Source organism: Neophocaena asiaeorientalis, unplaced genomic scaffold, assembly GCF_003031525.2.
Source record: "Neophocaena asiaeorientalis asiaeorientalis breed wild unplaced genomic scaffold, Neophocaena_asiaeorientalis_V1.1 scaffold373, whole genome shotgun sequence".
Lineage (NCBI taxonomy): Eukaryota > Metazoa > Chordata > Mammalia > Artiodactyla > Phocoenidae > Neophocaena > Neophocaena asiaeorientalis.
In genome coordinates, this window is record NW_020172993.1 from 765776 (window position 1) to 782020 (window position 16245).

Sequence of the window (16245 nt, forward strand, 5' to 3'; positions counted from 1 at the left end):
ATAATGGAAAACTACTCAGCCATAAAAAGAATGAAATAATGCCATTTGCAGTAACATGGATGGATGTAGAGATTATCATACTAAGTGAAGTCAGACAGAGAAAGACAAATACCATATGATATCACGTATATGTGGAATCTAACATGTGATACAAATGGACTTATTTACAGAACAGAAATAGACTCACAGACATAGAGAACAAATTTATGGTCACCGGAGGGGGAAGGGGTGAGGGAGGGGTAAATTAGGAGTTTGGGATTAGCAGATACAAAGTACTATATATAAAATAAATAAACAACAAGGTCCTACTGTATAGCCCAGGGAACTATATTCAATATCCTGTAGTAAACCATAATGGAAAAGAATATGGAAAAGAATATACATATATATATGTATAACTGAATCACTCTGCTGTACACTTGAAACTAAGACAACATTGTAAATCAACTATACTTCAATAAAAAAAAAGAAACAGCCCATCCAGACCAGAGAGATAGAGAATTGTTTCACATAGCCATTTTCAAAAGCAGGGAGCCAGTAGTTTGCCATGCACATTAGGGAAAAGGAAAGCCTCGCATTAATGTAATCTGGTTCTTAGTACTTAAACACTATTCTTGAAAAGTTCATAGGTTAAGAGTAACCTATAACCCATGAGTAATTAGGGCTCTGAATCAAGAAGCCTCCCAGTAGAACAAAACCAAAGTGGACCATGCAGGACCTGGAGGAGAAGCTAGTCTAACCAGACTCAGTCACAGTCACTAAAGGTTACCTATCACTAGACCTTGGTGAGGAGGAACTGAGAACTGGTCAAAATCTAGCACGCGGGCTTCCCTGGTGGCGCAGTGGTTGAGAGTCTGCCTGCCGATGCAGGGGACATGGGTTTGAGCCCTGGTCTGGGAGGATCCCACATGCTGCGGAGCAACTAGGCCCGTGAGCCACAACTACTGAGCCTGCGCGTGTGGAGCCTGTGCTCCGCAACGGGAGAGGCCACAACAGTGAGAGGCCCGCGCACCGCGATGAAGAGTGGCCCCCGCTTGCCACAACTAGAGAAAGCCCTCGCACAGAAACGAAGACCCAACACAGCCAAAAATAAAAATAAATACCTTAAAAGAAGGCTCAACATTAAAAAAAAAAAAAAAATCTAGCACGCATACTCAGAGTTTGTGGCAAATAGTTAGGTATACTGCATCACTCCAATTACCAAAGCAGTGTCTCATAGCATCCCAAGCAAAGAACCTCAGTGTTTAATGTCCAGATACCTGGAGCAAGACGATAACACTACCTAAATATTGCAATCAACGCTCTGTTCCCAAAGGGAGCAACAGCAGGACATCTGGATTTCTGGTGGAGTGTTCTCCTGATGAAGCACGTTTCTATGTGAGCTTGCTCAAATTAGAGCAGATATTAAGCATGGATAGAAAAATGATGTCTCCAAACTATCAAATGAGATTTCAGTTGAACAAACCTTTCCTGAGCTATGTGTAGGATGCTGTGCCAACCACTGGGGTTACACAGATGAAACAAACGCCGTGCTCCAAATGCAAGGTAAGCCCATGAGGAAAAAGATGCCATGAGACGGAACAGGCGCCCGAAGAGAAGCAAAACTCAGAACATAGTGTGGGACTGGGCAAGGTCACGGTCAGTGACCAGGGAGAGGTTAAAGAAGGTGTCTGTGAGCTCCAAAGAGAGACACATAGTGACCACCAAGAATGACAGCTCTGCAGCTCTAGACATCAAATACTTATTGAGAGTCAGCGCAGGGACTGGTGTAGGTGTCAGGAATTAAATATACTAAGTGAAGTCAGTCAGACAAAGACAATTATCAGAAGATATCACTTATATGTGGAATCTAAAAAAAATGATACAAATGAACTTATTTACAAAACAGAAACAGACTCAAAGACATAGAGAACGAACTTATGGTTACCAAAGGGGAAAGGAGGGGGAGGGATAAATTGGGAATTTGGGATTAACAGATACACACTGGTATATATAATATAGATAAACAAGGACCTACTGTATAGCACAGGGAACTATATTCAATATCTTGTAATAACTTATAGTGAAAAAGAACCTGAAAAAGAATATATATATATATATTATATATATATATTTGAATCACTTTGGCCCAGGGACAGCTTATCCCTAGAGAGACTGCTGGAACTGGTTATCTTAGAGAAAAGTGGTGATTTAATGAGTATCTTCAAGACTATGATTTTTTTAATTTCTAGGCTCATTTTGAGTAGTTTTAAACCCTCAGAGGTCATACAACAAGAAAAAAGTGTGTGTATATAAAAAACAAAAATAAATAAACAAATAAAAATATTATCTCTAACACCAACTATCAGAAAGCTAGAGGCAGGGAACCCAGCCACACAGCCCAGACTGCTTGTCTCAGTAGGTTTAGCTCATTTTCAGTACTGATAAAACAATGCCTCTTTTTTTGACTGTGGAGCCCCTAGCTAGTGGTACACGTAGCTATTTACACGCCTGTCTCCTCCTGGTAGACCATGAGCTGTGTGAGGGCTGTGACACAGAAAGTGACACACAGAAGTCGCTCAGTATCTGAGTGTTGAACGAATGCCTCTATACAGCACGTAAAGCACCATTCTCTCCCCCAAAATAACTAATCCCTACCTTTAAAGTCCTTCAAGGGAGAATGTGTCACAACCTCTAAGAATTCACATGTTCTTCCACGTGATGCATCTTAATGAAAGGCTAATGTTAGAACATTTCCTTGCTGTATGACCTCTGAAGGCTTAAAACTATTCAAAATAAGCCTAGAAAAAAAAATGATAGTCTTGAAGATACTCATTAAGCCACCACTTTTCTCTATTCCAAGATAACCAATTCCCACAGAAAACAAGACACAAGAGATAAAGGGACCGGTGTCTCTCTGGAGACATTTTGAACTTCGCCAAACCACAGTTTATCTCGAGCCCCGATCCGATACACAATCAAAACAAGAATATCACGATTAGTTAACCCCATAAATATCATTATGCTTAACAGAGTCTTCATTCCACTGTCCCCCAAACAAGTCTTTCTATGCCATTTGGTAGGCGCAAGCATGTAAAGTTTAAAAAAATGTCACCTGTCCCATCTCTTGGAGAGGAAATAATGAGAACTGAAATGGCTAAAGGGCAAAAGAAGTAACAAGAGGAGAAAACACATCTGAAAGGATCTAAGAACTTACTAATGAACCCCAGAAACACTTAGAATTGACTGTGTTAACCCGATGTATTGTCGACGGTTAGTCTGATTTGGATGTTAAGCTGCCATTGCCTCAAACATTCCAGGGATTCACAGTGAACCTGGGATGGGCATCTATCGGTGTTTGGTTGCCTCATACCCAAGCCTTGTTTCTAAGGGCACCACACATTTCTTTCAGGGTTGACTGAACTTCGGGTATAATCTGGAGCGGCTCTGAATCCAGTTCCCTGACCTCCCCTCCCCCTGCCACGGGGCAGCTATGGAACCCACACTCGATCAGTCAGATACCTGCCTGGGATTCAAGTCCTGAGCAGAGTGCCTAGGTGACTAAAACGACTGAGGTTCATCCATTTGATCACCACACCCTGACCAGACTGCTCTGCTATAAGATAACATTATTCCTGCTTCCTGCTCTCTGGAGGGGAGCCGGTTCCCGCCATATTCAAGTCTGGTGACTGAGACATCCTGTAACTTCTGTGCTCTCCTAGTGGCCATCCAATAAACGGTCTTTCCTTTAGCTTAGTCAAGGCTGGGGTTTTGGTTTGTTTGTTTGTTTTTGCTACCCTAAATTTTTAATATTTTCACATTACATTATAGTCAGCCTTTTTTGGTCTTTACTTTTTACTTTATTGTTTTTTATTGACGTATAGCTAATTTACAGTGTTGTGTTAGTTACAGGTGTACAGCAAAGTGATTCAGTTAGTCATATAAACATATATTTAATCTTTTTCAGAATCTTTTCCATTATAGGTTATCACAATATACTGAACATGGTTCCCTGCGTTATACAGTAGGTCTTTGTTGTTTATCTATTTTATATACAGTAGTGTGTATCTGTTAGTCCCATACTCCCAATTTATCCTCAGTTTCGTTATGAGTAAGACGAATGTGGGCTAGTACTTGCTATCCTCCTGGGCAAGGGTGAGTGTAAGGCTGCGGGAGAGGCAGGATACCTGTTCTCGTGTTACTTTAAAATCATCTGACAGCTTGAATCTGCCAATGAGTATGTGTAAACCATGCTGGGCAACTCCTGCCTCATTCTCCTTTCCTACTTTCTTTTTCTCTGTCCCAGTTAAGGTCCAGTTAAAGATGAATGTTAGGCAGGTTCATACTGAGAAACTGGTGGGAGGACCATCCAATGTCTTTCTATAATCTGTCTTAAATCCTAGCAGAACTCAATAGTTACATCAAAGCTACTGTTGAGCAATTCTTTCCAAAATAATGTGTGACTAGGTGATCTCTCAAGTGATAGTCTGTGGGCTATCATACTAGCGCTAGCAGCGCACTGAAAACAGACAGTTAAGAGAACAACATTAACGGAAACTGAATGGAACATACAGACTTAAGCCTATCTGCATAAAATAGTCTCAAAACAGAAAATCTGAGCACCAGGAAGCTCCTAGCAGGACAAAAAAAACCAAAAACTAAAAACCAAAAACTACTTGGCAAACAAGACAATTCCCAGCTGTAGCACTTGCACATTTGGGAACCTGGTTTACAGTCTTGTGAATAGAAAGACATATGAAAAGAATAATTAAAAGACATCAGAGATGAGTGTCAACAAATGCGGCTATAAATATCTTCCATGAGAATGTTGAATTTCCTTCGGGAAAGTATTAGAGAGTGGATAGTATTAGTTAACAATGGGAGAGATCAAAATTAAGAAAATGGAGGTAATATTCCGGAAACCAAAGCAACCCCAGGAGTTTCACAGTGTTATTATGGCCTCACCACTAATCCCAGAGACTCAAGAAGTCAGAAAGGTTTTTGGACGGATGAGAATACTGCTGCCCTTCAGTCCTCCCCACGGCAAGAGTGCCAGCCTCTTTCCTTACTTACCAACAGCACAGCAATACTGTTTCAAATACTGTTGACAATAGGGAGCATTTTAAATGCTCAGAATTTCCATTCCCGGCAACATAGCAAACTACATACTTTGAAATCCAAATAAACACCAAAATATTCTGGATAAAGTATAAAAGACAATCTTGTAAAAGAATAGCTGAGCTATAAGTAATTAAAATGGAAATATCAGAGGATAACAGAAAAGTGAAAACACTCATCATAAAAGGTTAAGCCAGAACTGAAACCAGTAACTACTTTAAAGGTATTTTTCCATCACCAATTTCTGGGAAGGAGGGGGAGGGGGGAGGTGTCAAGAGTACAGGTCTTATACAGATGGCCAACAGGCACATAAAAAGATGTTCAGCACCCCTAATTATTAGAGAAATGCAGATCAAAACTACAATGAGGTATCACTTCACACCTGTCAGAATGGCCAACATCAAAAAGTCTGTAAACAATAAATGCTGGAAAGGGTGTGGAGAAAAGGGAACCCTCCTACACTGTTGGTGAGAATGTAAATTGGTACAGCCACTATGGAGAACAGTACGGACATTCCTTAAAAAACTAAAAATAGAGCTACCATATGATCCAGCAATCCTACTCCTGGGCATACATCTGGAGAAAACCATAATTTGAAAAGATACACGCACCCCATTGTTCACTGCAGCACTATTTACAATAGCCAGGACATGGACAACCTAAATGTCCATCACTGGATGTATGGATAAAGAAGATATGGTACATACATACAATGGAATATTACTCAGCCATAAAAAAGAACAAAATAATGCCATCTGCAGCAACATGGATGGACCTAGAGATTGTCAGACGGAGTGAAGTAAGTCAAAGAGAGAAAGACAAATATCATATGATATTGCTTGGATGTGGAATCTAAAAAATATGGTACCAATGAACTTATTTATAAAATAAAAATAAACTCACCAAGCAAACTCGTGGCTGCCAAAGATGGGAGGAAGGGATAAACTAGGAGTTTGGGATTAACAGATACACACTCCTATGCTTAAAATAGATAAACAACAAGGACCTACTGTATAGCACAGGGAACTTTATTCAGTATCTCGTAATAACCTATAATGGAAAAGAATCTGAAAAAGAGTATATATGCATATGTGTATATACACACACATATGTATATGTATAACTGAATCACTTCGCCATACCCATGAAACTAACACAACGTGGTAAATCAACTACATTTCAATTAAAAAAAAATAGAGCATGGGTCTTGGATCTGTATCAGGAGAAAAGTCAAAATAGAGGCAATTGCATGAAAACTGGATTCCCAAGGGCTCTGCCCTTGGTGAAGTAGAAAAAAAGTTCACCATATAAAGGGAAACGGCCAAGAAAACTGTCCCTCTTGACTCTGATATTGAGTGAAGGATAAAAAAGCCTCCTTGAAAAGCTGTAATCATAAGCCACCAGACCCTCCCCCTCTGGGATTTCAGGTCCTAACTTACACTCTGCATGATTCCCAGAAATCCAAAGCCAATGAATTAATTAAAACCAGTCCTATTTCCCTTAAAACAAATCTAAATCTTCCATGGAGAAACACACCCTCAAACCAGACCTTACAGAATTCCCACAGATAACAATTTTTAAAAATTCGATTATATGGAAAAGCAAGACACCATGAGTGAGAGTCAGCAGAAAGAATACATGGTACAACCTGTCAAGACTTCATGTGTTGGAATTATTAGAATCAAAATATAAACTGTCTGCTATCAAAAACATTAAAGAGGAAACTGAATACATAAGCAAAGAATATGAGACCATGAAAATGAAGGTGATGTGAAAAAGAACCAAACAGAACTTTCTGAAATAAAAAATATAATTATTCAAGTGAAAAATTTATTGTGTTGGTCAACTAGCTAATAAGACACAAAACTGGGAAAATAACCGACTGAAACAGAAAAAAAAACTAAAAAAAGAAAAAATATGTGAAGAAGGTTAAGAGGTGGGACTTCCCTAGTGGTCCAGTGGTAAAGAATCCGCCTTCCAATGCAGGGGACGTGGGTTCAATCCCTGGTCGGGGAACTAAGATCCCACATGCTGCGGGGCAACTAAGTCTGTGCGCCTCAACTACTGAGCCCATGTGCCTCAACTAGAGAGAGAAAACCTGCACACCAAAACTAGAGAGAAGCCTGAGTGCCGTAACAAAGAGACCGTGCGCCACAATGGAAGATCCCACATGCCTCAACAAAGCTCCCATGTGCCACAACTGAGACCCAACACAGCCAAAAACATAGGAAAATAAATAAATAAATAATTTTTAAAAAAAGTAATACTGAGGAGTTGTATTGAGACAAAATTAAAAAGAAAAAAAAGGTTAAGAGGCATGAAGGGTAAAGATAAAGGAATAACATATATAATAGGAATTCCAGAAAGAGATAATATTGAGAATGAAAGAGAAAAAATATGTAAAGATATCATGCCTAAGAGTTTTCCAGAATGGATATAATATACAAACTCCCAGATTCAGGAAGCAGAATAAATAACAAGTAGGATTTTGTTTTAAAAAGCACAAAAATAAATAAACTAAACATAGAATACAGTAAAACTTCAGAATTCCAAAGGCAAAGAGAGAATCTGAAGAGTAGTCAGACAAGTCAGCCAGCATAGTGAATGAAGAGAAGGGACGGTGAAAAAGGAAGAAGCAATAGAAAAGATAAGGGAAGAATATTATGGAAGAGAAGGGAGGAAAATGGGGAAAAAACAGCTGAAACCAAAACGGTGCTGATTAACAAACAGGGGGCAGAGTGAAAGCTGAAAAAGCCTGAGGCCACTGCGAGGTAGGGGCTGCTCCTGAAATCTGATATTAAGCCTGAAAGACTAATGCAGTTCCAGATTGGTAGCATCCAGGTTCCGGACAGAAAGAAGTTAAAATCCTCCTTACGAGAGGTCTCAGGATTCCCAGGTATGAAGTTCATTCTATTACAACCTCGTAAAGAACACCACCAAACACAGAACAACTACCACGAAGGAAAGCCAGCAGAACAACAGATCTAGATGCCCAAAGATGTCAAATATTATAATGATCAGATACTAATAAAAATTATCATATCTGAAATGGTTAAAAAAATTTAAATGGTAATAAAACTCACAAAGGAATTTACAATGGAATATTACTCACCCTTAAAAAAGGAAAGAAATCCTGATATATGCTACAGCATGGATGAAACTTGATGCCACGATGCTACGTGAAATAAGCCAGACACAGAAAGACAGATATTGTAGGATTTCATTTATCTAAGGTCCCTGGAAAAGTCAGGTTCATGGAGACAGAAAGTAGGACGGAGGCTGCCAGAGGCTGGGGGGTGGGGGAAATGGGGATGTTTAATGGGGACAGAGTTTCAGTTTTGCGAGGTGAAAAGAGTTCTGGATTGGCCACACAACAATGTGAACGTACTTACCTGAACTGTACACTTAAAAACGGTTAAGATGGTAAAAAAAAAAAAAAAAAAAAAAGTTTTAGTGTATTTTACCACAACTAACAAAATTAAAACACAAAGGGTAAAATGTTATAAAGTTGACCAGACAGATTTACAAAATAACATGAAACTTCTGAAAATGAACAATAAAATCAACTAAGTTAAGAAAGTTTTTTTAACTCAATACATGCTAAACATCATATAAGACACAGCTAAAAACAGTATTATTAAAAAGAAAATAGAGCTCAATAAATGATCCATAATACAGCACAGGCAAAAGAAAAATATGAAAGAGAGTTTAAGTCATAGAAAATAAAATGAGAAGGTTTAAGTAAGTCTACTTAGAGTTTCAAAGGGGAGGAATGAAAGTGAGGGAATGTTCAAAGAAGTAACAGCTGCACTTTTGCCAGATTTGATGGGAGACATGAATTCACTGACATAGAAACCACAATATATACTAAGAAGGATGAATAATAAGAAATACCACCTAGACATATTATAGCAAAACTACAGCTCTCCAAAGACAAGAGAACATCTTAAAAACAGAGAAAAAAGGCATATCATCTACACAAAGCAAAAGTTAAATTGCCTACAGACTTTTTCATCTTGTACACATTCTGGTTTAAGTATATATGCACACAAATACAACCATTTTGGAAAACAATTCTCTATTATCTAGTGAAATCAAAGATGCTCATACATTACTACCCAGCAGGTAGACTCCTTAAAGAAACGAAAAGCAGAAGAACAACAGCAACAAAGTTTGCAGGCGAGCATGGTTAGACACGTACAAGAATGTTCATAGCAGCACTGCTTATAATAACACGAAATTTAAAAACAACCCGAAGGGATAAAAAGGTGTGATATATAATACTACTGGCGCTGAAAAACATCAACTTGAAGCAATCTCACCAACAGTGTTATGTAAAAATTTGTATGAGATTGATTATATGAAGTTCAAAATATGTAAAGCTAAACAATGATGTAGGGTAACATTACCTCTGGGGGAAGGCAAGAGGTGTGATCAAGGAATAAAACACAAGCAAAATAACAATGTTAGATTATGTATAGTTTTTCTTTTCACCTTACATATATGTTATTTTCATTTAAAAAAATAATAATAGCTACCAGCTTACCTTATGAATAAGTACTGTTTTGTCCCCATTTTATATATGGGAAAACTGAGGCACAGAAAGATTAAGTGGCTTTCCCAAGGTTCCAAGCTAGCACATGGTAGAGCCAAGACCAGAATCTAGGCAATCTGTTTCCATAGTAAATGGTCCTGAACACTGAGCTATTCTCCCTCTCTTTTGTATATAGGTAATATTCCATTCTAAAAATAAAAAGAATTGAAAAGGAGAAAAATGGTTGGCATTAATGCCCCAAGGACTAATGCCATTAAAAATGTTTCGCAAAAACCTAAATATGTTGTGTGCGCATCTATGTATGTGTGTGAGTGTAACAAGAAACACGCATCAAAAAGTTAATAATCATTTTACCTGCCTTATTTTCTTCACATTTTTCTTCATTTTCTAAATTATCTGCAGTGAATGTGTGTTACTTCTATATTCAGGGGGGATAAATCAACATTATTTAAAAATACTCCCGCCCTTGGCTTTTTTTTAAAAAAAACCACATATCCTAAATCACATGGTAAATTGCATAGGAAGTCTAATTACATCTTGCCTGGCAGGTAACAGACAACTCTTGAGTGTTACTAGGTTCCAAAAAAAGGGCCTCCATTTTGTATCCGAAGGCAAAGAGTGTTTTAGATTTCAGCAAAAATTTTAAGAGTCCGGCACAGACTTGCTTCGGGCTGGTCTCAACATGCGCAGATTTATGTGGCTTTGGGGCAATGCCACCCCTATCCAAGGAAGAAAGGTACCCAGGAGGGGTCCTCTGTCCACAGCCACTAAGGTGAATAAGGAGAGACACGGGCGGAATTTGATGCAACGATCGAGAAATAGACTCACGATACAAAGAAATTAGCTGCCTGATTAGCAAGTTTAGAAAAACAGCCCTTAAAAGGGTGTGTGCGTTTCCTCCTGACACTCAGGAAAGCATGGGAGGCTGCAAAGGGGGTGCATGAAAACTGCTACGTGTGTGGTGCTGAGCCCGCGGGGTCACCTAACAGTTGCATCTGTTTTGTTTTCCAGAGGAAGGGGGGAAGGAACGCATTTCTGCAAAGCAGAGCTTTCTTGAAAGTGGGGGAAAAAGCTCTACAGACAGAAAATGGTAGAGTTGTTATCCAGTAAAGAAAGCACTAACTAAAAGGGCAATCCATGGAAATACTGGGTCAATCCCCTGGCATCTAAGGGCCAGCGCCCAGCCTCAGGTTTTTTGTTTTTTTTAATTGGGGTATAGGTGCTTTACAATGTTGTGTTGTGTTAGTTTCTGCTGTACAACAAAGTTAATCAGCTTTATGTATACATATATCCCCTCCCTCTTGGACCTCCCTCCCACCCATCAAGATCACCACAAAGCACTGAGCTGAGCTCCCTGTGCTATACAGCAGGTTCTCACTAGCTGTCTGTTTTACACAAAGCAGTGCACGTACGTCAATCCCAACCTCTGATTCACCCCACCCCCTCCTCCACCACGTCCACACGTCTGTTCCCTACATCTACATCTCTATTCCTGCCCTGCAAATAGGTTCATCTGTACCATTTTTCTAGATTCCACATATATGCTTTAATATATTATATTTTTCTCTTTCTGACTTACTTCACTCTGTATGACAGTCTCTAGGTTCATCCACGTCTCTACAAATGACCCAATTTCATTCTTTTTCTGGCTGAGTAATATTCCATTTGAAGTGAGGGTGGGAACAGCAGGCTCCCCCTTCCAGTAGCCCAGGCATAGTAACACGGATATTAACAACTTAATACACCAAAATAAAAAACATATCGACTTTCTAAAGGTAATAACTCCAAAACTGCCCACTATCAGTTTCTACAGAACAACCGGAAGAGCACCGTGGGACACACACGTTTCATAGTCTGTCACCACCACTCCTCGGGTTACTAGCTTTGTGGATTGGAGCAAATCACTCACTTTTTCTCAGCTTTGGTTCCAGGCTTGTAAGATGGATATAATAACACCTGTCTCACAGAGCCCTTGTGAAGATAAGGTGAGACAGTGGATACATTGCCTAGCGCAGCGCTCCTGCAAATGCTCTGGAAATACTCTCTCCACTCCTGTCCCGTTTACTCACCCGCTGAGCCGCAAGCCACACCACACACACACACACACACACACACACACACACACACACACACACACACACACACACACACACACAGCCCGTGCCTCCTCAGAATGGTGTAGCCTAGGAAAACAGCCTTCAAAAGTCACTCCTGTGTGACTCACGACCTCCAAAATAAAGATGAACAACTCAAGTGTATTAAAGTGAGTAGTGGGAGCTATCTTTTGCTTCAGGTTTCACTTAAAAATTACAAATTACAAAATAGTAGGTGGAAAGGGAAACTGCTAATGAATATTTATGAAGTCTGCTAACCAGAAACAAAGACCAAAGCTGCCTTTTCTTGTCACATTAAAGTGAGAACAAACAAGACATGGAAGAGGTAGCTGGGGGGCCCAAAATGAAACTTTCATTTCAGGGACTAAGACAGGAATTAGAAGTCTGATAAAGTATATAGCTGGGACAGGGGGATACACAACCCCTAAGAATTCTAATGAACACAGTCCGCAGGGACTCGAATGGAATTCCATCTTGAACATCCAAGGGCAGTCATTTGGCTAATGGTGAACAGATCTAACTCTTGGCTTCCAAGCCAAAGAAGACTGAAAAACTTAAATAAAAATTAAGAACAAGAGGTTGAGAAATGTTTCTTTTTAATGAAGTACAGTCTCATACTTTATCAACTTCAGTTTTTGCCAAAGACAACCAACCATAAGTCATCCTTGGGCCAATAGCCTGGTGGAATATAGTGAATAGAGACTGAAATGTCTTGGTTACTTTATGCTGGGTATGTGTGCTTGGTTTTTATCTCTCTCTTTTTTTTTTAATGTTTATTTGGCTGTGCCGGGTCTTAGTTGCAGCATGCGGGATCTTAGTTGCACCATGCAGGATCTAGTTCCCTGACCAGGGGTCGAACCCAGATCCCCTGCACTGGAAGCACGGAGTCTTAACCACTGGACCACCAGGGAAGTCCCTGGTTTTTACTTCTGAGTTTCACTGAAGACTGAGTGGGGCAACTGAATTTCTTATTCTGAAAAGTGAACATCACCATGATACATCACCAAGAGTCAGAACTTGGAAGTAAGTACATTTGGTTTAAGAACAGGCAAAAAAAAAAAAAAAAAACAAAACAACTTTTGAAGGGCACAAGCTAGGCTGGGGTAGAGGAAAGCTTTTCTTTCCATGTAAGTTTGAAGCTTTAAAACTGGACTACAGTGTATGAAACTTATGAAAAACCTGAAAGTAACTAAAAATCTATCAGATCTGCTCAAGATCTCTTCAAAGAGAAGGGAGATTTGACAGAAGAGATTTGATGGCGGCAATAGGAACAAAAATTTTAAAACCCTTTTCATGTTTGTACCTCAGAGGCTTATTAAACTGTTCTTATACTATGGTACTTCTTCCACTTTAGAGTATGTATGAATCCCTGGGCATCTTGTTAACATGTAGATTCTGATAAAGCAGGTCTGGGGTGAGGCCTGAGCTTCTGCATTTTTAGCAAGCTCCCATGTGATGCCCACACAGCTGGTCTGTAGATAACACTTTCAGTAACAGTTTAGTAAATAAAAGAGAAGCCAGAAGATTTGAGTTTCAGTGCCTACTGTCACCTTAACACATTAAGATGTGAGGGCATGGCCCCAAGCTCAGTTTTCTTCTTTGATAGATAATAGCTTACCTTGATACCTTATGGGTCATTGTGAAGTTCAAATTAAAGAACATGCAAAAGCACTTTGTGAAGTGCAAAGAATAGCAGTATTATTACTGTTATTAAAAGGGTCATAAAGGATAAATAACTTGCTGATGAACGCAAAGTGAGAGGCAGAATTAGGCTTAAAACCTATACCGTCTGGTCTTAAAGTTCTTTGAGCTTTAATGTGTTGCAACTTAAGGCAAGTTTTATTTCCATCCACGTTGCTGAAATGTATTTCCAGAATACATTTCCCTTCTTACCTTAATGCATATATTGCATTGAAAATTTACATGTGGGGATGATCCCAGCATGCCTATCTCCCCAGGGGAGTGGTGGTCACACTGACTGCTGTACTGTTCCCTGACGCCCCAGGGGGCGAAAATAATACTGTGTACACACACAGTCTACGTAACACCATTGTCAAACTGGGTACAATGTTTTGTAGACTAGTATAAATGCCCACCCATGCAAGAGAATTTCGACATGGTCCTGATTACTATGGCCTGGAGTAATTGAGGAAGGCTTTGTGGATGAGGTGTGCTCAAAAGGAATGGAATGGCTTGGATAGCTTAGAAAGGCAAAGATGACGCTGAGCAAAATCAGATAGGAACTCGATTTCATGAGCTGCCTGTGAGAGCACACACAGTCTCAGGCTCTGTATTCGATAACCAGATCAAGATAGGCTTATGTTTGAAATTGACATGCACACACTGCTATATATAAAATAGATAACCAGGGACTTCCCTGGTGGTCCAGTGGTAAAGAATCCACCTACCAGTGCAGGGGACGTGGGTTCAATCCCTGGTCCGGGAACAAAGATCCCACATGCCAGGGTCAACAAGGCCTGCGTGCCACAACTACAGAGTTTGCGTGCCTCAACTAGAGAGCATGCGTGCTACCAACTACAGAGCCCACGCGCCCTGGAGGCCCTGTGCCACAACTAGAAAGAGAAAAACCGCACGCCACACCTAGAGAAGCCCACATGCCGCAAAGAAAGATCCCGTATGCCTCAATGAAGATCCCACCTGCTGCAACTAAGACCCTACTCAGCCAAATAAATAAGTAAATAAGGAGTTAAACATTGAATTCAAAAAAAGTACGATAGAAATGTGAGGCAATATAAAAAAAATAGATAATCAACAAGGACCTACTGTATAGCACAGGGAACTCTGCTCAATATTATGTAACAACCTAAGTGGAAAAAGAATTTGAAAAAGAATAGATAGATACATGCATATGTATAACTGAATCACTTTGCTGTACACCTGAAATTAACACATTGTTAAACAACTATACTCCAATATAAAATGTTAAAAATATATTTTAAAAATAAAATAAAATATTAAAAACATAAATTATACAGCTTATTTCACAGAGGCCATATCTCCCCAGATAATGAAACATTCTATCTCTTGAAGTAGCAAAATAAAAGTAACACCTGCTAATAATAGAAAAAAGTATCAGCCATAGTTAACACCACCTTTAAAGGGCCAATGTTAACATTTTGGTGCTTTTACATCCAGTCTTCTTTGATGCGTATATATTGTATATTTGCATAGAGTGTATATATACATACATATATATATGAAAATATGAAACTGGAATCATATTGTTTGTACAGCTTTGTACTCTGCTCTTCTAAATTAACTTGTTAATAAAATTTTCCAGACTTCAAAAAAAAAAGAAAATCTTTTTTTTAAGTGTCTTTTTTTTTTTGTTCTTTGGGTTTTTCAAATTTATTTTTGGCTGCGTTGGGTCTTCGTTGCTATGTGCGGGCTTTCTCTAGTTGCAGTGAGCGGGGGCTACTCTTCGTTGCCGTGGCCATGCCCGTGCTTCTCATTGCAGTGGCTTCTCTTGTTGCAGAGCACAGGCTCTAGGCATGCAGGCTTCCGTAGTTGCAGCACGTGGGCTCAGCAGATGTGGCACAGGGGCGCTAGAACATAGGCTCAGTAGTTGTGGCGCACAGGCTTAGTTGCTCTGTGGCATGTGGGATCTTCCTGGACTAGGGCTCGAACCCGTGTCCCCTGAATTGGCAGGCGGATTCTTAACTACTGCGCCACCAGGGAAGTCCCCAAAAAAGATAATCTTGTGTTAGAACACCGAGGCCATCTCCACTGCTGCGGCAGGGAGGGAGGCCAGGAACACCGGGGTAAAGGTTGTGTATGTTTTCCCTCATGAGACAGAGAGCCATGTGAAGAGTTTTAATATGGCAGTAAGAGAAGGAACGAAATTGGCTATTTCAATGGGATATACCGCGGAGAGTACTGACGACATGGGATCAGTAGGAATACATGTAAAACTCATGTTTCCATTAATGGATGCATTTAATCAAGAGAAATCTTAAACAGAACCTCTATCTACCTGTGTATGCTTAAAGAATTAAAATAGGGCTTCCCTGGTGGCGCAGTGGTTGAGAGTCCGCCTGCCGATGCAGGGGACACGGGTTCGTGCCCCGGTCTGGGAAGATCCCACATGCCGCGGAGCGGCTGGGCCCGTGAGCCATGGCCGCTGAGCCTGCGCGTCCGGAGCCTGTGCTCCGCAACGGGAGAGGCCACGACAGTGAGAGGCCCGCGTACCGCAAAAAAAAAAAAAAAAAAAGAATTAAAATAATCAATGAATTAAAGCAGAGCTGCTATACACATATTGTTGGCTGTCACTGGCAGAGGTAGAAATTATTATTTGGTCAGTCTTACTTAATTTGAAATCTCTAACTTCCTACTGGAGTACAATGCAAATCCCAGACATCATATAACTTCACCTATAAATTCTTCACCCAAGAATCTTTCACAGATGAGAATGCAGCACCATTACTGCTATTAGCAAAATCATACAATCACAACCCTTGT